The following is a 26,550-nucleotide window of genomic DNA, read 5'->3' as shown; positions in this document are numbered from 1 at the left end:
GAAGTTTAATCCGGGGTTATATCGGGGTACAAAATATCCGCGTGATTCGGCAACGCGAAGTACAGAACAATAAATTTCCTATCCAGCGAGTATTTCGTAACTGCGTGGCTGGGACTTTTTGGGCGCCAGCTACTTAAGAAGTAGCGAAAACTAGTAAACCACGCAACCCGGGGAAACCCGGTGCAAGATAACCCTCGAAATTTCGAAATACTCTATCGCTCGACTACTTCTAGCCGAGTGCGCAAATTAGGGTCGCGGGATACTGAACTCACGGCTTCTTTCTAGATTGCCTCGACGCGGTATTACAAAAGGGGTATACGACACGCCGCGAATGACCGGGGATCACCACCCGTTATACGATACAAAATACAATACGCAATATCGCAAATGTGGCAGGGAACAAATGGGACGCTTTAGCGTATAAGGACTCACGTTCTCGCTTCCAACAAGTATGGATCTCGTTCAGTCCGTCTACCTCTCTCTCTCTCTCTCTCTCTCCTCCGAATCGCTCCGTATAATCGCTTGCTCGTTTGCTCGCTAAGTAAGTCGCTAAGTCGCTGAGAAGAAGAATAGTAGTAGAGTAGGCCGTCTTCATGCTGGCTAGCTCATTATATAGGTTTGCTGGGGGTCTTCGGATCCCCTTAGATCCTCCTTAGGGCTCCTTGGTGGGGTAGGGCTATACGCTTCGGTATTGTTCGGGGCATCGATCGGTGGGTTTCGGCGATCTTCCCTGATCGCCCCCTCTGGTGTGTCCAGCGGGGGTCCTCTGGATTATTTGAACTGCAGTGCGTGTCGCGCGCCGCGCTTTCCTCGGCTCGCCTGCAATTCCGCTGCGCATCTTGAGTTTTCCTCTCCATGGGCTCAGGGGAGGGGTGGAGGTCCTTCTTACACCCAATGTCCTTCCTGTTTATCTCCATGGACTATGGCAGCGGTCTTATCGGTGCAGGGCTCTGGATCTTATCCTTCGGGCTTCAGGGTCTTTTCTGGTTTGCTTCCCGACTCCTCCACCGTCGAGCCCGTCACGCTACCTAGGCGCACAGCCCTTCCGCGAACCTGCGGTCTTCTTATCCGCCGAAGGGGCGTCTTCTGGGTTGCTCTTCTTCAGCTCGCCAGTCTTATCCGTCGAACGGGGAGAGAGAAAAGAACGGGCAGGAGGGGGGAAAGGTTCTACCATCGCGTATTTCACGCTCCTCGCAAGTACTGCTATCGCGATCTGGGTGATGGCTATCGCGGTGGTGATCTGGGAGCTAGTCTAACCGAAGCAGGGGGGGGGGGGGGTGAGCGAGCCTTGTGACGTCACCACGTCACAAATATTATATACCTTTCGGAGAATTAATACTTGCATCGGCAAAGTTGTAATGGAATAGTTGAAAATTGGCGCTGATCTACGAAAAGCAATGAAATAAGAGATATTAATAATGGTCAATTTAAAGTCGAAACTTACTTTGAATAATTGAATACCGTTTTCTTAAAAGAAACCCACATATTAACTAAAGAAGGAAAAATCATTCCTACTTATAAAAATTTTGTTACTTTTTGTAAAAGTTTAATATGATAATATAAAATATTTTAAATATTAAAAAGCTAAAGTAAAATATATTTTTATATATTTTATAATATATTTTGTAACGTTAAATGATAAAAATTAAATAAATTACGTTTGAAAATATTTATTTATGTAGATTGAACTTTACTCATACATTTATAATCAAATGAATAGAGTTATTCATATTTCATATTCTCTTTGGAAACAATGAGCAAAGATAAAAAGTACTTTGTTGTTATAGTTCTAGCTGCTTCACAATTTCCGAAAATGATAAAATAGACCAATGCCAGGAAAAAGTCTAATGTTTTGTAATTATTTTATAGTTGAGAAATTATCAAGCTTTATGCCTGGATGGATGCTTATATATAAGTATAACTGCCAAAATGAAATGAGATCGCAAAGTGATATTTACACACCTGCGTGCTGCATTTTTGACGTATTTAAATTTTTGATAAAAGCATATAAATATTTATAATCTAATTATCAATTACAAACGGAATTCTACAATTTATCCATGTAATAATCATTTTTTATTGTACATATCCTACAATACATACACAGTATCCTTAATTTTGATGGAATTCGTGTGTGCGTTTGCGCGTGTGTGCGTGTGTGTGTGGTAGCATTTGCAGAAATACCACCTAATAGGTTTCGTAGTTTCGATTCTAGTCAATCGAGTAAAATCGCATAAGATTTTCCGTAGAAAATCAAGGGGATGTGAAGCTACTACTTCACTGCATACAAAATTTTTCACTGGAAGAACTTTTATTACAATGTGTTGACTCCAGATTTTTTTTAATTGAATCTTGTTTAGAAAATTGAAACTAATATCATATCCCTTAACACAGCACACCGGTAACCACGATACAACAGATCCAAGGTTCCTTTATTTGAGATTAAAGCCTGCCCTCTTTTTTTCCAAACTTCTTTACATTGCGTTATATTCTCAAGATTCTTTTTAAGCTGCAAAGAACAGAAGCGCTACATGGATTATAAAAGTGTAATAGTTTAATTTATATAATTTTGAACATTTTAAATCAGTTTACGTTGGTTTGCTTGTTGTATATGTTTACGACATAGTGCTGAATCAACTACTACTAGCAGCATCTCTTTCTAAAATTTGGAAAATGCACCAGATCTCATGAAACCTTGCTTAGATTGCAAATGTGTTTTTACTGTATCTAGCGCAAATGAAATTACATTGACAGAAATACCAGTTAGTTCTCTACGCCTATTTGAAACTACATTAAATCACCTTGTTAAACAATAATTTATTAATTGTGACTTGGACCTTTAAATTTGAATTTATAAACATCTAATAAATAAATATGGTTTTCTTGCTTTTCATATCACTATACTTTCAGTAATATATTATGTGCTGTCATTTGATATATTAACTGCTTAATTATATTTTGCAACGAACCTTGCACATTAAACACTGTTTTTACTCCTGATACGAGTGGATAGTTCTTCGTCTTATATTCTTATATCGCATTGATTATAAAAGTGTATGATATTGTTTTTATGCAGTCATGTATAATTGCGTACATACAAATTCGCGATAAAGTAGCTATGTGTTCAAATTCAATTCCGAATAATGCTCTAAAAAGCATTCCAGATCACAAACGGCAAGATGGTGGCGACTATATTACCATACCGGCACTATATTGCCACTTCCGAGGAGTGTCAGCTGATGCGAAGCCATCTGTGACCGGATTCGTTAGCTAAAATGCTAGAACGTCTTACCAGCACATTCTAGACAAGCGTAACACGCCGTGTGAATCGCGCAGCACCAGCACCATCGTGACACGCGTGTCATCGCTCCATTTATGAATCTTCTCAGCAATGACGTAGGGTCACATGTGGCAATGGGGAACCTGTGCTTTCATCCAAATTAAAACCGTTAGATGTCAGTAGATGTTGTACAATATGAGTATTGATAGACATTTTGATAGTCATTTTCCTATATTTATAGTTATTGAGCGAGTCATGTATATTTCTTTCATCCAGTCATATATTATAAATATTATTTATAAAATAAAATATTACTTATAAAATAACAAGTTATGCTGTTGCATCCGTAACTTCGCCTTGTGTAATTTCTTAAATGACATGCGATCATCGTATTTAATATAACTCTCAAATGTATACATTTTTATGATAAAGTAATTAACGACTCTATGGAAAAAATCGCCAAATCTAGCTAGTTTACCGAAAATTATAAAATCGAGTTCTTATGTCTTTGTTTCGTGTCGGTGTATCTATTTTGGAATCAAAATAAATAAATTGCTTAGTTTAGTCATTTTTCATATTCGTTTATAATTTTTATGGAAACAGCTTTCCCATTAATAAGTGTCATCCTACGCCATTATCACGCGTGTAGCTATGGTGAGCTGATAGTGTCATTGCCACGGCCGTGTAGCCAGTGTGCTATAGCGCGGTGCATTAGTAGTGCCGTAATACGAGTGTCGCGCCAGTACTAATAGTATGCCCTTACGAGAACTGTGTAGGTGCACTGTCTTTGCACAGTTCTGTCACGGAATTCGTTCCATCCGTTGTCATTGGCGTGCCAATCGCTGGCTGCTTGGGACATTGTAGTGCATGAGGCAGACTTGTTTCTTATCATTATCAAGGAGATAGATTTTCACTCCCCCTTTTTGAATTTTGTTAATTACTGTTTGGAATTTTTGCCGTTTCTGTATCTCTGTGTGCGCATTATGGATTCTACTTACGTATGATATTTTGGTCTTCATCTTTTGTTACATGTAACATTATATATGGAATGCACTTTTGTTATGTAATGCTCAAATTTGTAATCCTCAGATTCTTTTACTCTTTTGTAAAGCAACTTATTCTATTAACATATATTTATTAGGCATAGATGTAAGTAATTAGATAATGCTATTAAAACGGTATTAAATATGTTGTCGCAATTATATATTTAATGTCTAAAGGTGTAGATGGAATTAGTGTCCCGTGTTATGTGATCCAATCGACATATCGAGTAAGGCTATGAAATATGAAAACCTTTTCCTATTCCACAACCCCTTTCCATATTAAAGGAATGATTAGTTCTACAAGACGAGAAGCCTGAATTAGTAAGATCTCTACGAACATAAGTAATTTGTAAGTAATACATTTTTTCTGTTTTAAATATTTGCCTTTGCAGAGAATAGAATGTATAGATATAAATTCCTGTCTTATATCCATTTCGCTCCAATTCTGTTATAGCTTTTGAGCAGGAATAATATCGATTATACCTGATTTTTGCAATAGTTGTTTATTTAACAGATTTTATAGACGTAGAAGCATCATTTGACGGATCTATCGATCTACTTTGCAGTTCTATCAGTTTCTTTTTCTGCTCGCTACTTTCTATTCTCAGTTCTATATACTTATCCATTATCACCATCATATATGTTGCATAAGATTATAATAACTTTTTTGTCTTTAAATTTTGCGGATATTTCAATTAAATTTCCCTTGATTAAAAAAACGGAGATGAAAAATGAGTGACACGTACCATTTCTTGGGAACGTTGTATCGTAATTTGCATTTGATTGTTTTGAAAGACACGCACTTTACTTAACGTTTCCAGTGATTCGGTCAGCGGAGCAAAGAAATATTCTACTTTCGATATTGTCGGCTCTTGTAATTCTAAGGTAAGTACATTCATCTGCCGATATCGTGAACACTGTTTTTTTGGCTAAATTACAGAAAACCAAATATATTATAAGGAACATATTGTGACGTGATGTCGTCACAAGACTCGCTTCACCCCCCCCCCCCCCCCCCCCCATTGCTTCGGTTAGCTTAGCTCGCTGATCTCCACCCATGCGAGAATCGCGACGCTGACCATCGCGATAGCTGTATTTGTGAGAAGCGTGAGGTACGCGATGGTAGAAATATTTCCCCTTCCCTCCTCCTTTTTCTCTTCTCTCTTTATCTGAAGGATTAGACTGGCGAGCTGATGGAAGAAACGATCCAGAAGACGTCCCTTCATCGGATAAGCAGACCGCGGAGTCGCGGAAGGGCTGTGCGCCAAGGTAGCGGGACGAGCTCGACGGTGGAGGAGTCGGAAAGTGAATAAGAGAAAAAGAACCTTAAATCTAAGGGATATTATCCAAGGCCCTGCGAAGATATTACCGCTGCCATCGTCCATGGAGACGCATAGGATGGTTTTTGTGTGTGAGAAGAACTCCCCCCCCCCCCTGAACACACTAAAAGAGAAGTTAAAGAATACAGCGGACCTGCGGGTGAGCCGTGGAAAGAGCGGCGCGCGATACGCGCCGTATATCAAATGATCAAAAGGACTCCCCCCCTCTAGAGACACCCGAGGGGGCGGGATGAGAAAATCCCCGAAATCCACCGATTGATGCTCCGAACAATATCGATGCGTACAGCCTACCCCACCAAGGTGCCCTAAGGAGGATCTAGGAGATCCGAGGACCACCACGGATTCATTGAGCGAGCGAGTTAGCAAGCGACGAGCCGTATTTGATAAGCGAGCGGTTTTGAGAACGAAAGAAAGTAAAGGAGAGAGAGAGAGAGAGAGAGAGAGAGAGAGAGAGAGAGAGAGAGAGAGAGAGAGAGAGAGAGAATCAGCATTCAGGAGCCTGGAAAGGAGAGCGTGAGTGCATATACGCTAAAGCGTCCCGTTTTTCCTGCCGCATTTTTGATATTATGTATTGTATTTTATATCGTATAACTGGTGGTGATCCCAGGTCATTCGCGGCGTACCGCGTAACAGTTAGTAGTCCTTATTAGTAATTCCACGTCGAGGCAATATAAAAAGAAGCGGTGAGTTCAGTATCCCGCGAACCGAATTTGCTCATTCGGCTAGACGTAGTCGAAAGAAGGAGCATTTCAAAGTTTCGAGGGTTGTTCTGCCCCAGATATCCCCGGGTTGCGTAGTCCATTAGTTTTTGCTACTACCTGAGTAGCTGGCGCCCAAAAAGTCCCAGCCTCGCAACTTCGAAATACCCCCTGGTTAGGCAATTATCTCCTTCTTTTACCTTGCGTTGGCGAATCCGCGGAAAGTATAAGCACGCGCATATTTTGTACACCTACCTAACACCGGATTAAAGCTTTTCTATACCCCTTATTGCTGGCATAATTACCCCTTCTTGCGAATTGTAACGGGAACACCGTCACAATATTAAATATCGTAATATTAAATTTAACTTTGTTCATCATTGCTGATATAAAATTGCACAGTACAAAGGGCCCATCCGTTGACGAAAATAGTTTTTTTGTAAGTGTAGGTATGTTGGTCATTTGATGGTTACCTTCATTTTTAAAAATGAATTGGTATGTTCATTTTTCCGTAATACGATAGAGCATTTTAAATGCATTTTCACTGTGAATAAACATTGTTCGAAGGGCATTTTAATAGTTTGCAGGATAAGTTAAACATGGTAAGATTAGTATTAAAAAATCGGTTCGATTACGTTTGGTTAGGCTGTTCTTTGTGTCGTCCGTTCCAAGGTAAGTTCTCAGATTCTCAGTTCTACGTTTAAAGCTATGTGTGTTCCATATATCTATGTAAAGTGATGGTCTCTATCAGTTGTGACGCAAACCTATCTACAGTATGTCAGGGAAGATCGAAGGGGTTAATTATCCAAATGCTTTAAGATGTAAAACGTACTTTAATCTAAAGCCATCTATCGTTACAAGGTATCCGCTAACGTATAACCTTTCACGATCTCGCGAACGCAAAAATAATCACCGAAACGGGGGGTATTTCGAAACTGCGAGTCTTAGTTTCTTGGGCGTCAGCTGCGCAGAAAGCAGCAAAGAAATAGTCTACACGACCTCAGAAAATCCGGGGCGAAACAACCCTCGAAACTTCGAAATGCTCCTCCTCTCGACTACGCCTAGCCGAGTACTCGGGTCGTGGGATACTGAAGTCACGGCTTCTTTATTTATGGCCCCGACGTGGGTTTAACTAACAAGAGCTACGGGAAATTACGTAACACGCCGCGAATCACCGGGGATCGCCGCCCGCTTCACGATATAAGATACAATATACAATATGCGATACAAGAAATGCGGCATGAAAATGGGTCGCTTTAGCGAATAAGCTCTCGCCATCGCGTTGCATGGATAAGTAGAATCCACATTCTTTTGAAATACAGAATCACATAGGCATAATGGTACGCATAGAAGAATACAGCATACTTAGTATGAAACGTTGAAATTGGTTGCGCCATCGCATTCCATGCAGCATTGGAACTCTATTGCATTGACAAGCAGACCCATTATAGGGCAATCCTAATGCATGGAACTGTGGACTTCACAATCTAATGAAGTATAATATCAGATAAGCATAGCACTGTGCATAGAGGATACCATCTTACTTACTTTCAGACGCTGAAATGAGATATGCCAATGCATTGTATGGAACACTAGAAAACAACTGCTTCGATGAGCAGACACTATAAAGCGCCATTTAGTTGCATAGAATTGTGGAATTCACATTCTTTCAAATAAACTTACTTACTTTGGAACGCTGGAGTAAGATGAGCCATCGTATTGCATCAAGCATTAGAACTCCATTGCTTTGATACGTAGAACCTTTGAAGCCCCAACCTGTTGCATGGAACTGTAGAATTCACATACTTTTGAAGTGTAGAAGCAGATGAACATCACGCGTTGCGACGAATATTACATCTTATCATGAAACTTTGAATTCGGATTCGGCATTACGAAGAATAGAGTATTATAACTCTATTGCTTCAGCCCATAAACATCTAGAAACGCTATCCCATTGCAAGGACGTTTAAGATTCACATTCGTTCGAGGTGTAGAAGCAAACAAGCATAATGCGATGCATAAAGCTCCACAACATACTAACTTCCTTTGAACTGTTGATATGAAATGCGATATCGCGATGCATGAAGCATGAGAAAGGCTATACCTAAGCAAGAAAATGTAGCACACACATTCTTTTAAAATGTAGAAGCAGACAAACAAAATGCGTTGCTTTGAATATTACATCTTGACATGCATCATTGAAATGAGATGCGATATCGCGTTGAATTAAGAATTGAAACCCTATTGCTACGACATGCAGACACCTAGGGACATTATCATGGAAGTGTGGGATTCACATTCTTGTGAAGGGTGCAAGCACATAAACATAATGCGTTGCATTCAATATTACACCCTATCATGAGACATAGAAATGAGATGGTATATCGCGTTTTGTGAAGAATTGGAGCTCTATTGCTTCGAAACATAGCCATATAGAAACTCTATTCAGTAGCAAGGAAGTGTGGGATATACAATCTGTTGAAGTGTGGACGAGATGAAAATAACGCGTTGCATTGAATATTACATCCTATCGTGAAACATTGAAATAAAATGCGATATCGCGCTGTATGAAATAGTAGAACTACTTCTCTTCGAACGTAGACATCTTGAAACGCTATTCCGTAGCAAGAAAGTGTGTGATTTACATCCTTTTCAATTGTTGACAAGAAATACATAACGCGTTGCATTGAATATTACATCTTATTATGGAACATAGAAATGAGATGCGACATCGCGTTTTATGAAGCAATAAAACTACTTTGCTTCGATACGTAGACATCTGGAAGCGCTATTCCGTAGCATGGAAGTCTGGCATTTACATTGTCTTGATGTATTGACCAGATATACATAACTCGTTGCATTGAATTACAGCTTATCATAAAGCACAGAAATGAGATAAGATATCGCGTTTTATATCGAATTAGAACTCTAATGCTTCGATATGTAAACATCTAGATACGCTATTCCGTAGCAAGGAACTGTGGGCATTACATTCTTTTCAATTGTTGACGAGATATACATAACGCGTTGCATTGATAATACATCTTATCATGAGACATAGAAATGAGATGCGATATCGCGTTTTATGAAGCAGCAGAAGTCAATTGTTTCGATACGTGGACATCTAGAAATACTATCCTGTAGCAAGGAAGTGTGGGATTTACATTCTTTTGATTTGTAGTGTAACGTCAGGCGCTGCGCCTGCCACCCATCAGCCTCTTCGCTGCCTCCTGCATCAATCCTTGCACGCAGTGAACCTGCCGTGCACGTCTACATGTCCACGCGCTCACTCGCACTTACGAGCACCTCTGTCTCATGCGCGCCAATACGCATCGCTGTCTCGCTTGCACCAACGAGCAACTCTGTCTCGCTTGCACCAAAGAACATCTCTGTCTCACTCGCACCTATACGCGTCGCTTTCTCGCTCCCACTTACGAATATACCCGCCTCCCTCGCACTGAGGACTCCGGCCAGATGAAAGAAGTAGCAGCCCGTCGCTGGAATGGGGAGTGTTTCGGTTCAAGGAACCTTCATTGCCAGGACCTCTATACTATTTCTAATGTTATATCTATGTACTTGTATCATAACCTAGATGTAAGGTCTCATGACGCATATTGTAACACACCACAAGAAACACGTAATTCTAATTCCGTACATATGAGATTAGATATTAAGATGCACCTGCGCGAAAGACACACACAGCTATCTCCACGACGTTCCGCGTGTTCCCACTCGCTGGACCACGCGCTCTCCATTACGAGCTACAGCGACCGAAGCGCCACGCGAACCGAGGATGTCCGAGACGCTACTCCAGAGATTCAGTCTACATTGAGATCCCACTCCATGGAGTCGAATCCTCCAGTACCATATCATATACCCGAGCCATTACCCGCCTCTATGTGGGGATTAGGCTACGCGCTATTATTTCTATTTCATAAGTTATAACTTAGAATAATTTTGACTTTGTATAGTTTTAACTTAGTATATATTCCATTTATTTTACTATATCCTGTTTACAAGTTCATTACCATATCTACTAGTTCTTAAATCTACTAAATCTATATACTATTTCTCGCGTTTAATACAACCCTTATCTAGGAATACTTCCACGTGTCACTTCCATACAACTGGGTAGCTTTCCAACACCTCGAAGGAGTATAGAACTCAGGTTGGCAGAGTTGCGATAGAGCGGACCGCCGGTTATCCTTTCGACCATTGTCTGTTAGTACAAAGAAACTTGGTGAATGAGACATGATTCTGGTTCGCGAAGAACACGACGCGCGTATAGGAGGAATTTCCTTCGTTCACTTGTGCGTGAGTACGTGGGTGGCGTATCCCGGATCCCCCTATACCAGCGACCTCTCTCCTACGCACCGGTTCAGCCGTAGCTCTACGAAGTCTCCAGCAACGCCGAGTCTCCTTTTTCCGCATCCGAGACTGCTGCGTTATCCACGGTCCCTGCCGAATCCGCTTCGCATCCGAGCCGGCCTTACCCACTTTGCTGAAAGTTGATTGAAATATCAATCTCCGTTAACAGGCCAACAACTACATCGATACCAGTTAACGATCCACGGGGAGAATTCTACTGACGTATCGAATACGACACCAGCGAGAGATAGGAATTACTACTTCTATTATCCACGAATCGCGAGTGTTTTGCTCGTGCCGCGTAACTAAAAATAGTCGGATCCGGTCGTGACGCGTTTTCGCAGACCGAATCTGGAACAAAGAGACTAGTGTCGTGAAGCCTCCGGATAAACGGAAAATTATATCGCCGAGCGTGACAGTAGATGCAGATACACAAAACGCGTTGCATTGAACATTACATCTTATCACGCAACATTGAAATGAGATGCGACATCGCGTCAAATTATGTACTAAAACTTTATTGCTTCGACACGTTGACATCTAGACACGTTATTCCTTGTAGGGAAGTGTAGAAATCTCATTCATTTGAAGCGTAGAAGCAGATAAGCATAATGAGATTTATAGAGCATTAAAATCTGCTTACATACTTCGGACTGTTGATATAAAATCTATATCAATGATCAAACAAATGATCGAAAGCTATAATAGGATTGAACCGAAATGGATATAAAACAGGCAATTATATCTGTACGTTCCGATCTATGCAAAGGCAAATATTTCAAAGAGAAAAAATTTATTACTTACAAATTACTTTTGTTCGCAGACTGATTATTTGACTAATTCAGGCTTCTTGTCCTGCAAAACTAATCATTCATTTAACATGGAAAGGGGTCAAGGAATGGTAAGAGGTTTTGGATCACGTAAAACATCGGACACTAATTGCATCTACACCTTCAGAGCTTAAATATATAATAACAACAACATATTTAATATTGTTTTAATAACATTTTTCTAATTATTTATATCTATGCTTAATAAATATATGTTAATCGAATAATTGCTTTGCCAATGTATAAAAAAATCTGAGGATTGCAAATCTGAGTATTACATAACCAACATGCATTACATATATAATGTTACATATAACAAAAGATTCGCTTGCTACGCTACAGCGTTTCTAGATGTCTACGTGTCGAAGCAATAGAGTTCTAATGCATCATAGAGCGCGAAATCACACCTCATACCTATGATTCATGATAAGATGCAATACCAATGCAACGCGTTATGTATATGTCGTCAATACTACTAGAGAATGTAAATGTCCCAGTTCTTTACTGCTGCATAGCGTTTCTTGATGTTTGAGTTTTGAAGCAATGGATTTCTAATGCTTCATTAAACGCGAAATTGCATCTCATTTTTATATTTCATGATAAGAAGTAATGTGACGTCTCAGGTCGCGGACAACTAACCGTTGGCCGGAGAAGCACTTACCCACAAACGGTTCGGCTCGCACATTTGCGTTAAAGTCCGCGTTCTATATACTCGCGAAACACGGATCGAAAAGGCACGGACGAGGATAAAAAAACGTTGACTCCCCTTTGGTGTCTTGATAGCTGCTAATATTTAATATCCTTGTTGCAGGTATCGTCGTCGGCTCGGATCGTCGTCGGATATGGTCCCTGTGTTCGAGCTGTGAGACGGAATCATCAACGGGACGAGTACCTAGGTAGGCTACACTCCAGTGCGTGTCGGCGATAGATGCGGCGTTGCAGGACGGCTGTGTGGCCAGTGTGCAGCGAAAGAAGAGACGGTGCAGTGATATATGCACGTGTCGATGGTTGCTTCAATGTATTTACGCACCGGTGAACGTAAGAAGTTTTTCCTTCCCGCTCGGCGAGTTCGTTTGGATATGCGGAAACGGCGCATTCGAGTCGGATTCCAAACGACCAGACACGTGTCCACTAAGCGGTGGTCCGCTCTAGCTTACCAGTCCAGGAATATAGAAAATCGACGTGTGTCTTTGCTCTAGTCTCGATGTGGGTCGATGCAGTTAAGCGGTGGTCCACTCTAGCTGGTCGATTACCGAGTTTGACAAAAGGTCAGAGCTCGTGAATGTTCTCGAAGACGCGTGATCTCGTGGAAGACTTCGTGATAAATGTATTTATAATAATAGTAAGACAAGGAATGTTTAGAATAATGAGAATTGTAAGTAGTGGTAAAATAAAGTATTTTCTAAATAAAATTAAGCTTACACGGTTACTTCCCTAATGCTAAAGTTGACTAAGTATTAGGATTCGATGATTTTAGCGTATAATTAGGGTTAGAATTAGGAACTTGAGTTGAATTATAGTTTCAGTTGGAATAGTCGAAATCGGTTTGAATTAGAGTCTATAATTGAGAGAGGTTTGCTCGCTTGGAGCGGATGACACAAACTTGGTTTGAATTATATTTGAGAGAGGTCCGCAGGTTTGGTGCGAATGATTGGAACTGCACTTTCAGCCCGCGGACCAGCGACCTCCTCCGATCGCGTGGTGCGCGAGTTGCAGGGCGCTAGAGTGGAGCGGACGTTCGGCCCGCGGAGTGGGTTGGATGATCATGGCGGGGCGCGCGCGTTCGGTCTGAGCCACGGCGTCGGGCGCTCGCTCGTGCGCTTTGCTTATTTCCTATTTCGGTTAAATACGCTCTAAAAATTAGGATTACACATGAGATGCCTTATGCTAGATTGTGCGTGCTATGTCTTGTATGTACATCGAGTGTAGTGTGCTTAAATTCGAGAATTTGCTTAATTTTAATTATAACAGTATGTAAAGTACGGATACGGGTGCGTAACGGCGGGCGACTCTTCGTAGTACATGGAATGGACCTCGTACGGATGTATGGCTCGCTCGTGCACCAGCTATCCGATAGGTACGCGTCGTGACACGATCGTGTGGTCCAACACCTTGGTGCGAGGGTGGCTGCCTTAGCACGGCGATCGGTCTATGTTACCGTGTGTCGGCATGCTCGTCTCTGCAACGGCGGCCGGCGGTGTCTGCGGCTCTGCCGGGAGGAGTAGGAAGTACCGTAAGGTTCAGCGGACGTCACAGCAGTATTAATGCAAAGCGTTATGTATATCTTGTCAAACCGGGTTCCAGAACCTGGGTGTCCAGGAAGTACCCATCCCCACCTCCTCGTGGTGGAACCTGGGCGCCGGGCTTGCCCGGTGGCTAACGGGGCTCTGGGGCTATCGAATTAAAGTGGGACTCGGAGGTTTGGTGCATCATCGATTGCCCAAAATAGTCCGAATCTTTTCGTAGAGCAAACATGAATAGACTGAGCAGGCAGTCTGGAGCATCTATAAATTTGGCCAAGCTGATGCTTAATAATTCAAAAAGGGTCAGAGTGAGCGTGCTCGCGTACACGTAGCGAGTCCGCCTCCCCGAGGTTCCCCGTGGGTACTCCGGCGGTTAGGATTCGTCCTCTCCGACGGAGTAGCTGAAGGACTCGGCCGGTGGGAAAGGCGCCCCGGCACATCTGGATTTTTCCATCGCCCCTTTCAGTGGAGTGGGATAACCTAGTTGGTAGAGGGTAGATACGTCTGGGTATACCCGTATGGGTGAGGAACCACGCCCGATCACCGTCCTGGTGTAGGGCAGACAATATCTTGTCAATCCGGGTTCCAGAACCTGGGTGTCCAGGAAGTACCCATCCCCACCTCCTCGTGGTGGAACCTGGGCGCCGGGCTTGCCCGGTGGCTAACGGGGTTCTGGGGTTATCGAATTAAACTGGGACTCGGAGGTTTGGTGCATTATCGATTTGCCCAAGCTAGTCCGAGACACTTTCGTAGAGCAAACATGAATAGACTGGGCTGGCAGGCCAGATCATCAATAAATTTGGCCAAACTGATCCATCCTAATTCAAAAAGGGTCAGAGTGTCCGTGTTCACGTACACGTAGGGAGCTCGCCTCCCCGAGGTTCCCTGTGGGTGCCCCGCGGTTGGAGTTCGTCCCCTCCGACGGAGCGGCTGAAGGACACACCTGCGGGAAAGGCGCCGCGGCACATCTGGATTTTTCTATCGCTCGTTTCAGTGAGTGGGTGTAATTGGAAGATAGATAGTAAACTCCGTTTGCGTATACCCGTCGGGTGAGAAAGCACGCCCGATCACCGTCCTGGTGTAGGGCAGACAATATCTTGTCAACACTTCAAAAGAATGTAGAGGCCACACTCCTTTGCTACGGAATAGCGTATCTAGATGTCTACGTATAGAAGCAATAGAGATCTAATTCTTCATAAAACGCGATATCGTATTTCATTTCTATGTATCATGATAAGGTGTAATATTTTAATTCAACGCGTTATGTATATCTGGTCAACACTTCAAAAGAATGTATATCGCACACTTTCTTGCTACGGAGTAGCGTTTCTAGATGTCTACGTATCGTAGCAATAGAGTTCTAATGCTTCGTAATACGCTATATCGTATCAAATTTTTATGTCTCATGATAAGACGTAATACTCAATGCAACGCGTTATGAATATCTCGTCTAAACATGAAAAGAGTTTTAATTGCACGCCTCCTTACTAAAGAATCGCGTTTCTAGATGTCACCGTATCGAAGCAGAAGTATTCTAATGCTTGATGAAACGCGATATCGCATCTCGTTTTTATGACTCACGATAAGATGTAATATCAATGCAACGCGTTATGTATATCCCGTCTATTCCTCAAAAGAATGTGAAGCTCACACTTCATTGCTACGGAGTAGCGTTTTTAGACATCTCCGTTTCGAAGCAATAGAGTTCTAATGCTTCATATAACGCGATATGGCATCTCATTTATGTCTCTCATGATAAGATCTAATATCAATGCTACGCGTTATGTGTACCTCGTCAACAGCAGAGAAGAATGTAAATCCCACACATCCTTGCTACGGAATAGTGTTTGTAGATGTCTACGTAACGATGCAATTTTGTTCCATTGCATCATAAAACGCGATATCGCATCTCATTTCTAAGTTTCATGATAAGATGTAATATTCGATGCAATATGTTATGTACATCTTGTCAATACATCAAAAGGATGAAACTTCCACACTACCTTGCTGCGAGAGGGCGTCTCTAAATGTCAACGAATCGAAGCAATAGATTTCCAATGCATCATAGATATGATAAGATGCAATGTGCATTGCAACGAGTTACGTATATCGCGTCCACGCCTCAAAAATTTGTAAATCCCTCATTTCCTCGCTACAGTGTAGCGTTTCTATATGTCAACTAATCGACGCAATAGAGTTCTATTGCTTCATAAAGACGATATCTCATCTCATTTCTATGTTTTATGGTAACATGTATTATTTAATGCAACGCGTTATGTATACCTCGTCTACACTTCTAGTGACTGTAAACTCCGCACTTATTGCTACGGCATAGAGATTCTAGATGTCTACGCTTCGAAGCAATGGAATTTTTATTCTTAATGGAACGCGATATCGCATCTCATTTCCATGTCTCATGATAGGCTGTACTATTGAATGCAACGCGTTATGTATATCTCGTCTACAGTTCAAAAGAATGTAAATGCCACACTTCCTTGCGATGGAGTAGCCCTTCTAGGTGTCTACGTATCGAAGCAATAGACTTCTAATGCTTCATAATTCGCGATGTAGCATCTCATTTCTGTGTCTCATGATAAGGTGTATTATTCAATGCAACGCGTTATGTATATCTCGTCTACAGCTCAAAATAATGTAAATGCCACTATTTCCTGCTTCGGAACCGCGTTTCTGGATGTCTACGTGTCGGAGCAATAATGTTCTAATGCTTCATAAAGCGCGATATCTCATCTCATTTCTACGCTGCATGATAAGATGTAAAATTCATTGAAAAGAGTTATGTATACCTCGTCTAAACTTCAAAAGAATGTGAATCCCACACTACCTTGCTAAGTAATAGCGCTAGTAGATGTCTGCGTCTCGAAGCAATAGAGATCTTAAGCTTCATAGAACGCAATACCGCATTTCATTTCTGTGTCTTATAATACGATCTAATATTCAATGCAACTCGTTATGTATATCTCATCTACACTTCAAAGGAATGTAAATGCCACACTTCCTAGCTACGGAATAGCATTTCTCGATGTCTACGTATCGAAGCAATAGTGTTCTAATTCTTAAAAAAACGCGATATCGCACGTCATTTCTATGTCTCACGATAAGGCGTAATATTCATTTGAACAGAGGCTCGCGCCTGATATGTTTGTATGGTGCGGGAGTGTAGATCTCTACGTTATCGGAGGAATTCGGAGATGGTTGAGTGTTGGTAAAGGCGGGAGCATCAGGGTTCGGTAAGTCAGTTCCCGACGTTACCGGTGTAGGTGGAGGCGCTGGAGCGGCATATTTTCTACGAACTTCCGGAGGAACATCGAAGGTGTCGTCTTCGGAATCATGTGCATAGGTGAGCGGGAAAACTTGAGCTGGATTACGCGATAATGCGTCTGCATTGAGATTTGTTTTACCACTTTTGTACAACATTTCGTAATCAAATTCCGCTAGCTTGAGCCTCCAACCTACGAGTCTACTGGATGGATCCTTGACCGAGTTCATGCACACTAACGGTCGATAATCGATAACGAGCTTGAAATGGTTACTATATATATACGGCCGAAAGTAATGGACAGCGTATATGATCGTCAGACACTCCTTCTCGATCGTGGAATAATTTCTTTCTGCTGCGTTGTGCAGACGCGAAGTGTACGCGATGGGCAAATGGCGGCCTATCGGACCTTGGCTAAGAATAGCGCCGATCGCTTCGCCGGATGCGTCGGTAGTAATTATGAACGGTTGTTTAAAATTGGGATACTGTAGAATGGGTGGGTACCAGAACCTGGGTGTCCAGGAAGTACCACCTCCTCGTGGTGGAACCTGGGCGCCGGGCATGCCCGGTGGCTAACGGGGCTCTGAGGCTACCATATCGAATTAAACTAGGACTCGGAGGTTTGGTGCATTATCGATTGCCCAAAATAGTCCGAATCTTTTCGTAGAGCAAACATGAATAAACTGAGCAGGCAGTCTGGTGCATCTATAAATTTGGCCAAACTGATGCACAATAAGGGTCAGAGTGAGCGTGTTCGCGTACATGTAGCGAGTTCGCCTCCCCGAGGTTCCCCGTGGGTACTCCGGCGGTTAGGATTCGTCCTCTCCGACGGAGTAGCTGAAGGACTCGCCCGCTGGGAAAGGCGCCGCCGCACATCTGGATTTTTTCCATGGCCCCTTTCAGTGAGGTAGGAGTAACCTAGTTGGTAGAGGGTAGATTAAAGTCGCGTATACCCGTCTGAGTGAGGAAGCACGCCTGACCACCGTCCTGGTGTAGGGCAGGCAATAAATACTGTAGAATGGGTGCCTCGCACAGGCAGTCGCGTAGTTTTACGAACGAGTTCTCCTGATCGTTGCGCCATACAAAGGGCGTGCCTTTATTCAGAAGATTTGTAAGAGGCTTGGCAATATGCGAAAATTTTGCGATGAATCGCCTACGATATCCTGCGAGACCGAGGGATCGCTTTACTTGTTTTGCGATCCGGGGACGCGAAAAATTTTTAACAGCGTTTACCTTCGCAGGATCTGGTTTTACACCGTGTTCGCTAATAATGTGATCATGGTAGCTCACCTCTCTTCTCAGGAATTCACATTTATCCGGCTGTAGAACTAAGTTGACTTCTCTGAGCCTTTGCGTCAACTTCTCAAATTTTACACGGTGTTCCTGTATAGAGCTAGCGTAAACCACAATATCGTCTAGGTAGACAAATACTTCGTTCCCTTGAAGGCCGGATAGGACGTTATCCATAAGCCACTGGAATGTCGCGGGCGCGTTTTTTTATCCAAACGGCATACGTTTAAATTCGTAATGCCCGTCAGGCGTCGAGAAGGCGGTTTTAGGCAAGTTGGCGGGTTCCATCGGGATCTGGTGAAACCCGTCGGCGATGGATTTGTTATTCAGCGCGCGGTAGTCGATCACAACACGCCACTGTTTGTTGCCGAAGGAGTCAGGCTTCTTGGGCACCACCCAGAACGGTGAATTATACGGAGATTTCGACGGAGAGATGACATCATTTTGTAGGAAATTTTCTATTTGTTTGCGAATCTCCTCCTTATGCGCCGGTGGAAAGCGATATTGTTTGACGTTGACGGGACGATTGTCAACGGTGAGAATTTTGTGCGTGGTGACTGTAGTATAACCTAACTTGTCGCCCTGGATATGGAAAAGTTCTTAAGCGCTATTGATAAGGCGGACGACATGTTCCTTTTCTTCTCCATTGAGATAGTCGAGGCGGAGGAAACTGAGTATGCGGTCGACACGAGTTTTCGGGGAATCTGTGGATTTCGGCGATAGCGGAGATTTAGTTTACAAATTTTGTTTCGAATTTGATTTTACCGCTTCCGCATAAGAAATTTGGCCCGCGTTTGTTATCTTACAACGGGAAGGAGGAGTTTCGCATGTCGTGTACATAGTCGAAATTGAATTTGAAATTGAATAATCCCTATTGCGGGACGAGCCGACGGATACGGCGGAAACAGTGGAATTAGACGATATTGAATCTGAAATAGAAAATTCCCTTTTGCGGGATGTAATGTGCGAAGAATAAGCCCGGAGCTAAATTAATTCTGGGAATTATTCCCTCGGGAATATCTGAATTGATAACGCGGTCTTTGATTCCAACGTTTGATCGCGCGGGAATCGTGATACGATCCTTTGGCATCGGAGAAACTGCTTTCGTAACCGTCTTCGATTCGGGCTTCGTCGGTAATCGCGTCGGGCTATCGCGTTTCGGAGAAGATGATGATTGCTCCGATACGTGAGGCGGAATCGGCTTCGGACACGACGTTTGTTTATGTTTCGGTGATAACTGTAGAGGAGTCTGTGGACGCGACGACGGCTCTTCGGTTTACTCGATTTCTGCCTCGAATGGAATTTTCCGCCCGTTCCATTTAATATATCTTTTCAGGAATGAAACTTCTGCGTCTTTACAAAATCCTCAGCCAAGGATCCCGTTAACCTTAAGGGGAAAAGTATCCGCTACGACGGTGAAAGGAACGACGCGGTCGAAAATTACCAACTTTACCGTCCTTAGGGTAGCGGTTTTGCCTTCGGTAACTTCCGTTATTATGACTACCTCCAAGGAGTCTATTCTCGCGTAGGTCTTCAGAGCGGTTCGTTTGACTATATTAATTTCGGCCCCGGTATCAATCATGAATCGCGTCGGCGAAATTAAAAATTCTGCGTTTATTGTTACGCTAGGAGTGCTCAATTTGCCGGTAATATTTATTGCGGCATTTCGCGGTGTTCTGCGTCCGAATCGATCACTGCGAGAGTGCGGATCCTCGGTGCGGCCTCGCGACCTGTCTCGCGGCGAGTACGGAAGCCACAGTCGTTTCCCGAATTTCTGTTTAAATTGTTATTAAATTCCCTCTTGCGACATTCGCTAATGTCATGCCCCTAATTCCTGCAATATTTGCAAAATTTGGCAGAGTTCCTGTTTACAAGCGGTCGCGGTTGATCGTACGCAGGGCGCTGGACGGGAATCGGTGCGTCCCTGGGTCGCAGGTAAGACTCCCGCTGTTCTATCGGACGGTACTGAGCGTTCGTCCTCAAGCTGCATTCGGTCGCGTAGGGTCCCGGATTACTACATTTGTTGCAAATTATATTTTCGCGTTTTTCTCGTGGCTCGGTTCGCGTCTGCGTTTTTCCGAGACGAGTGCAATCGCGCTCATAGATCTGAAAAAGGTCGCGCGCTCGAGCGAACATTTGATGTACATTACTGTAAGAATCTACCGGCATTTGGATTCTTATTTCTGGGAGAAGCTCGTCCCTGAAGCATCGTGCAGTGAGTTTGTTCGCGTCTTATAAAGATTCCTGTGTGTCGCGTCGCGTTATTCTATCACAGTCGATAATCGCTGTTCTTAGGTCTTTCACTCAACCGATATAATCTAGTATATGCTCGTTGATACCCATAAATATCGTCGCGAGTTCGCCCTTATAAATTTCGATAGATTTCACGACACTGAAAGAGCTTCGGAGAATGTCGGTAAATTCGAGGATTGTTTGGCAAGGCTCGTTCTCCAACGCGGTGTAAGCCCGGCCCTTGAGTTTTCCCTTTAGGAGGCGCGTAAAGGTGCGTTCACACCCGTTCGGAATGAGCTCATAAGCTCATTTACAGGCTCTCGTGAACTGAAGGACGGGGATATTCTGCCCGTCGAAAGTCGGAACGGCTTCTAACGCTTGTTTGAGCGAGAGCTCATCGTGTTGCAATACGTTTACGTTGGAAATCGAATTTGAATTCGAAGTTGGAAGCGGATCTATTCGCGGAATATCGAGCGGAGTTGTGTCGTCGCGAGATAAATCAGGTGTGCGGCGGATTGCCTCGACTTCGCGGCGTAAAATTTCTAACTGTTGAAGCAATAAGACCGTGGTACGATCGACTGGATCGGTATTTTTCGCGGAAGCGCCAGCTTGCGCGGTACAGTGGCTCAATTCACCGAGAGTTTCCTGGAATTCGAGTGCTCTGTTTGTACGTTCCTCGCGATCGTTTTCGAGTGTCACGACAGCACGTTGCGCTTGTTGACGCGTCTCGGTTGGAGTCCTACTTGCCATGGATATGTTTCGCGGTCCCAAACGACAGAATTTTCGACAGGAATCGCGTGGCTGTCCCACCGCTGTCAGCAAAAATATACCTTTCGTGTCACGCCCCGAGGTGCGGTTGCGCTCGATACGATGGTTCAATCAGTAGCCTTCCCAAATTTACTACGCGAATTGCGCGGGGCCCGGGTTCGTTGGCCGTCGGACTCGATTTAACCAAATATTACGTCTAACACTTACCTTTTCGACGAATGGATAGTAATATTTCCATCTCGTTGCAAGTATCTAATGCGCCGTGGATCCGTGTCCGGAATGGTGGCTGCGTATTGTTGGAACACTGGTGCGTCGACCTCGCTGGAGGTCGTCCACGACCGACCGCTGGGCCCTCGCGGTGGGGCGGACGGTGGAGTAGGGCGTATTATCTCTAATCGAACTGAGAATTCTACGTGTGTGTTGTTGTGTGTATGTACATAGTCGTGTAGAGTGCTTAACCTAAGGTTACACGTATGGAGGGTAAGTATATGGGTACGTGCCGATGTACTCTACGTCCTTCTAGCTCTGTCTCCTCGTCCTGAGGCGACGGGACACCGTGCGGTCCTCGTACGGAAACTGCGGATGCAGATGCTGACGGATGAGCGGTTGCTGGACCGTGAATGCTGTGGATGCTGGGGCACGCCGGAGGGTGGCAGGCGGCACGCCTGACGTTACAGTATACGTTACGCGTTGCATCGTATATTACATCTTGAGACATAGAACAGATATGCGATATCGCGTTTTATAAAGAGTTAGAACTCTATTGCTTCGATACATAGACACCGATAAACGCTATCCCGTAGCAAGGAAGTGTGGCGCTTACATTCTCCTGAAGTGTAGACGAGAGATACATAACGCGTTGCATTGAATATTGCATCTTATCATGGGACATAGAAATGGGATGCGATATCGCGTTTTATAGAGCGTTAGAACTCTATTGCTTCGATAGGTAGACATCTAAATGCGCTGTTCCGTAGCAAGGAAGGGCGACATTCACATAATTTTTAGGTGTAGACGAGATATACTTAACGCGTTGCATTGAATATTACATTTTATCATGAATCATAGAAATGAGATGCGATATCGCTTTTCATGAAGTATTAGAACGCTACTGCTTGGAAACGTAGACATTTAGAAACTCTATTTCGTAGCAACGAAGTGGGGCATTTACATTCTTTTGAAGAGTGGACCAGACATACATAACGCGTTGCATTCAATATTACATCTTATCATGGGACATAGATTGTTGGCTATCAATAATAATAAAAATATAAAAATTTTATGGGAAAAATAAGGATAAAAATAAGGATAAAAATAAGGAATAAGGTAGAAAAGATAGAAGGAAAGATAATATGTCCACAATGTAGAAAAAAAACAAAAACAAAATATCAAAATTTGGAATAACAACAAAGTCAGGAAAAGTTTGTAAAGAAAATCAAGGGTCTAAGGAAATAGATATAGAAATAAGCTTAGAGGTAGAAATTAAAGAGGAATAAGGATGAATTGCAACATTAACAAACAATAACTACCAATAAATAATAATATTATCCATGCGTTAACTATATACAAGATTGTTCCCGTGAACTATTTTAGATCCATAATATCAATCAAACTCACTCCACTATTTACAAATTTAGCTTAAATATAATTTCTATGCAATTAACATAGTGATTAATCATAATCGATGAATGCATTAACTATCTCGATTGATGACCTTAACGCTATTAAGGATGCTGTAAGAATGTAATCTCGAGGTATTTCGAGAAAGGTGAATGCATCCCTCGTAATTTTAGGTATAGCACCCCTAGAACCAACTATATGTACCACTTTAGCTGTCTGACAATTAAATTTAACTTTTAAATCTTCAGCTATATTTTTATATTCTTCTTCTTTTTCTTTATAATCTTCATGCAAAGATTGTTTATCCTCGTATCTTATTGTAACGTCAATTACATATAGTTTATTACCTTTTTTATAAATTATATCTGGTTTCTTAAGTTCGTTACTCTCTTTCATTAATTAAGACTTCTGGATAAATAAGACCCGTTTTTGATAAGCGATTAATCAGTAGATCATATATATTATTATGTCCTTTAATGCGTTTCCGCTTAGTATGTAAACACTGTCCTAATATATGACCAAGTGTTTCTGGAGTATGGTGACATTTGCGACAATGGATATCTATGTTTTTCTTAAACTGATACAAAACAACCCTATTGCATACAGTATTAGTACGTAACCTTATCGCGTCAATATAACGCGAGCCACGAAACAACTTGGGCTTTGCAGCCAATAATTTCCAATCCTATCGTTCGCAAAGTAGTGTGCACCTTGACCTTGTAGACGTTTCTCCTGCCAGTCCTTTTGATCTTTTCTTTTCAACTTTATCTTTACTTCATCTATTTCATTAATCGTTGGTGGTCAATTTAGTTGATACTTTTTAGCTACGTTTTTGTAGAATTTTGTTAAACTAGTGCGTTCCAAGGCCAATCAAGTAATCTCATCTTCAGACTGAGACATTTTAACACCGCTTTTAAGTTGTGAGAGTAATATTACATTTTTTAATCTTAATAATCCTAAACCCCCATCTTTCCTAGGTGTATAACAGAAGCCTATTGATGTTGAAGTTGGTAAATGCAACATATTCTTTATTTCCTGTCTTATTTCTCTATCCAAGACAGCTAGTAAAGTTGCACTAGGCGGATTCATTATTAAACTATAAGTAAATTTAGGTTGAATATATATTTGAAATAAATCTAATTTTTGTGCAGGTTTAAGTTTTAACTTTAAAGTATTTCTAAGGGCATTAAGTAAAAGGGGACCTGAGACATTCTTTTCTAATCCACCCCAGGAGCTAAATTTTGTACCTAAATAATTGAAAGTGCTGTCTGGTTCAATATAGGGGATTTTTTTCATTATCAACCATTATAGATGGATCTTCAATATACCATGACCTTCTACTATGTACAATTTGAAATGTAGCACATTTAGGAACTGATAATTCCATATTTAACTGCTTTAAAAACTTACTTAAAGTATTTATTTGATGACGTGCCGCTTCTTTATTTTTTGCCAGAAGGACGATATCATCTGCAAAGGCTAGAACCGACAAATTTTTACCTCCTATTTCAATACCGTCATTATGTTCCTGGAGTTGATTCAAAAATGGATCGAGTACAATGTTAAATAAGAAGGGAGAGAACGGGTCTCCCTGCTTTACACCGCGCTTAAGATTTATTACGGTTTTTTCACCATTAGCGCAAGTAATACGCGTTGAACAATCATTATACATGTCGGCAATAATATTACATATGTAACTAGGAACCCTTGCTCTATCTAGTTGTTTAAGAATTGCTTGATGCGGCACGGTATCAAACGCTTTTGCAATATCCACTATTGTTACCACTCCTCCGTTCACACTTTTCATTACTTCAATAGCGTCGGTAAGTATTGAAACATTACATCTGCATCCGTCTTCACGAGTAAATCCTTTTTGACGAATATTAATATTAATAAACTGTCTTAACTTTTTATCCAAAATTCCTGAGAAGATTCTAGCTATAATTGACCCGATTGTAATTGGACGCCAATTTTTAGCATTATTTAAATCTGAGTTAACCTTAGGAATTAAAGTAGTTCTCTTAATCTTCCAAACTCGAGGGTAATATTCACATCGCAAAAGTATATTAAATAATTTAGTTAAGATTTCTGGCGTACCTTTTTTAACAAGATGAATTCTCTCTACTCCATCGGTATCTGCTGCTGAAGTAAAGTTAGTTCGTTTTAATCTATCTATTACATCTTGAACCGAGATATTAGGACAAACATCCATCATGCTTCGCCTATCACTGTTTATTAACATATAATTACTCTGTGGGTTGGTGGCTTCCCACAATTTCTTATAAAATTGATCTACTACCGAAGCTTGGGGTAAAGTAGATCTATCCGCCATAAAAGAAAAATCTCCTTTAATAGCGTAATCAGCTAGGCGTTTTGGGCATTTTTTAAATAACTCTTGACACCTTGCGTAGGCAAAACGCTTTCTAGAGGCATGATTGGTTAAATGGAGATCGGATGACTGCCTAGTATTCATTCGATTCCGTTTTTGTTTATTAGCCTTATTATTTTTGCTTTTATTTTTGTTTCCGCTTGATGTATCTACGCCAATTAACACAGGCTTAAGTATTTTATCTATAAATTGCTCTATTCTTTCCTTAATATTTACATTTATAACTTCATTTGCATTTAACTCAGATAATATAGCGTCCAATTCAATATTTGCTCTTTCGAATTTTGAGCCTTCTGATAGTTCAATAGTTTTAATATAGTCTAAAATAAAGGAATTCCACTCATTATCACTCACGGTTGTATTTATATTTATCATTTCTTGTGGCTCGTCTTCATTAGCACTAAGATATATTTCTTCTTCAGACTCGGAACTCGAACACTCAACTTGTGCTGTACTCTTAGCTCTAAGTTGCCGACTCTTGTCGCTAATTTGCTTACAAGATTTAGATCATAGAAATTCCTGAATTTCTTTATTAATTTGGCGCTTATCCTGAAACCTTCGCACAAGTTCGATCAGCAGTTTAACTTCATCTTGGGTCCACTCATACGCTTTACGACCACCAGTTTTTTTGCTTTTCATTTGTAGCACTCGTTTTTGGTTCCGAACTTCTGGATGTTTACTACGTTCGTGGGTCGAGAGGCCACTTTGTGAATTAAAACTGAGTTCACAGTGCTCACAGGAGTACGGTAACGAGGTATCAGGCGGCCCCTTACATTTCGGGTAATGGCATACCCAACTATGAATGTCTTTAAACTGTCGAAGGCATTTACTGCAAATATAATATATTAATTCTTGTTTATGATACTGGGTGATATGCGATTTTAGGCTCCTCATATTTAACAGGCCAATATGCATGCCCTTTTGGAGACAACAGCTACATGTTGAGTTCGGAGTGAGTGGTAACTCTATTTTAAATGATATGGCCGAATTCGTAGTCCGTTCACTCGCCAGGGCGTCAACAATGGTTCCCTGATCAGTAGCGGATAAATCCGCCACGAGCGAAATGGAACCTAATTCGCTCGTGTCCGAGGCATCATTATCTGTGTCCATTATTTGTTTCTAATAATAAATGTGAAATCGATACATCAAATCCACACGTTTCCTCTCTTGTC

Source organism: Xylocopa sonorina, chromosome 7 (assembly GCF_050948175.1).
Source record: "Xylocopa sonorina isolate GNS202 chromosome 7, iyXylSono1_principal, whole genome shotgun sequence".
Classification (NCBI taxonomy): Eukaryota; Metazoa; Arthropoda; class Insecta; order Hymenoptera; family Apidae; genus Xylocopa; species Xylocopa sonorina.
The sequence above is the reverse complement of the archived record's forward strand: the minus strand, read 5'-3'. Positions refer to the sequence as shown.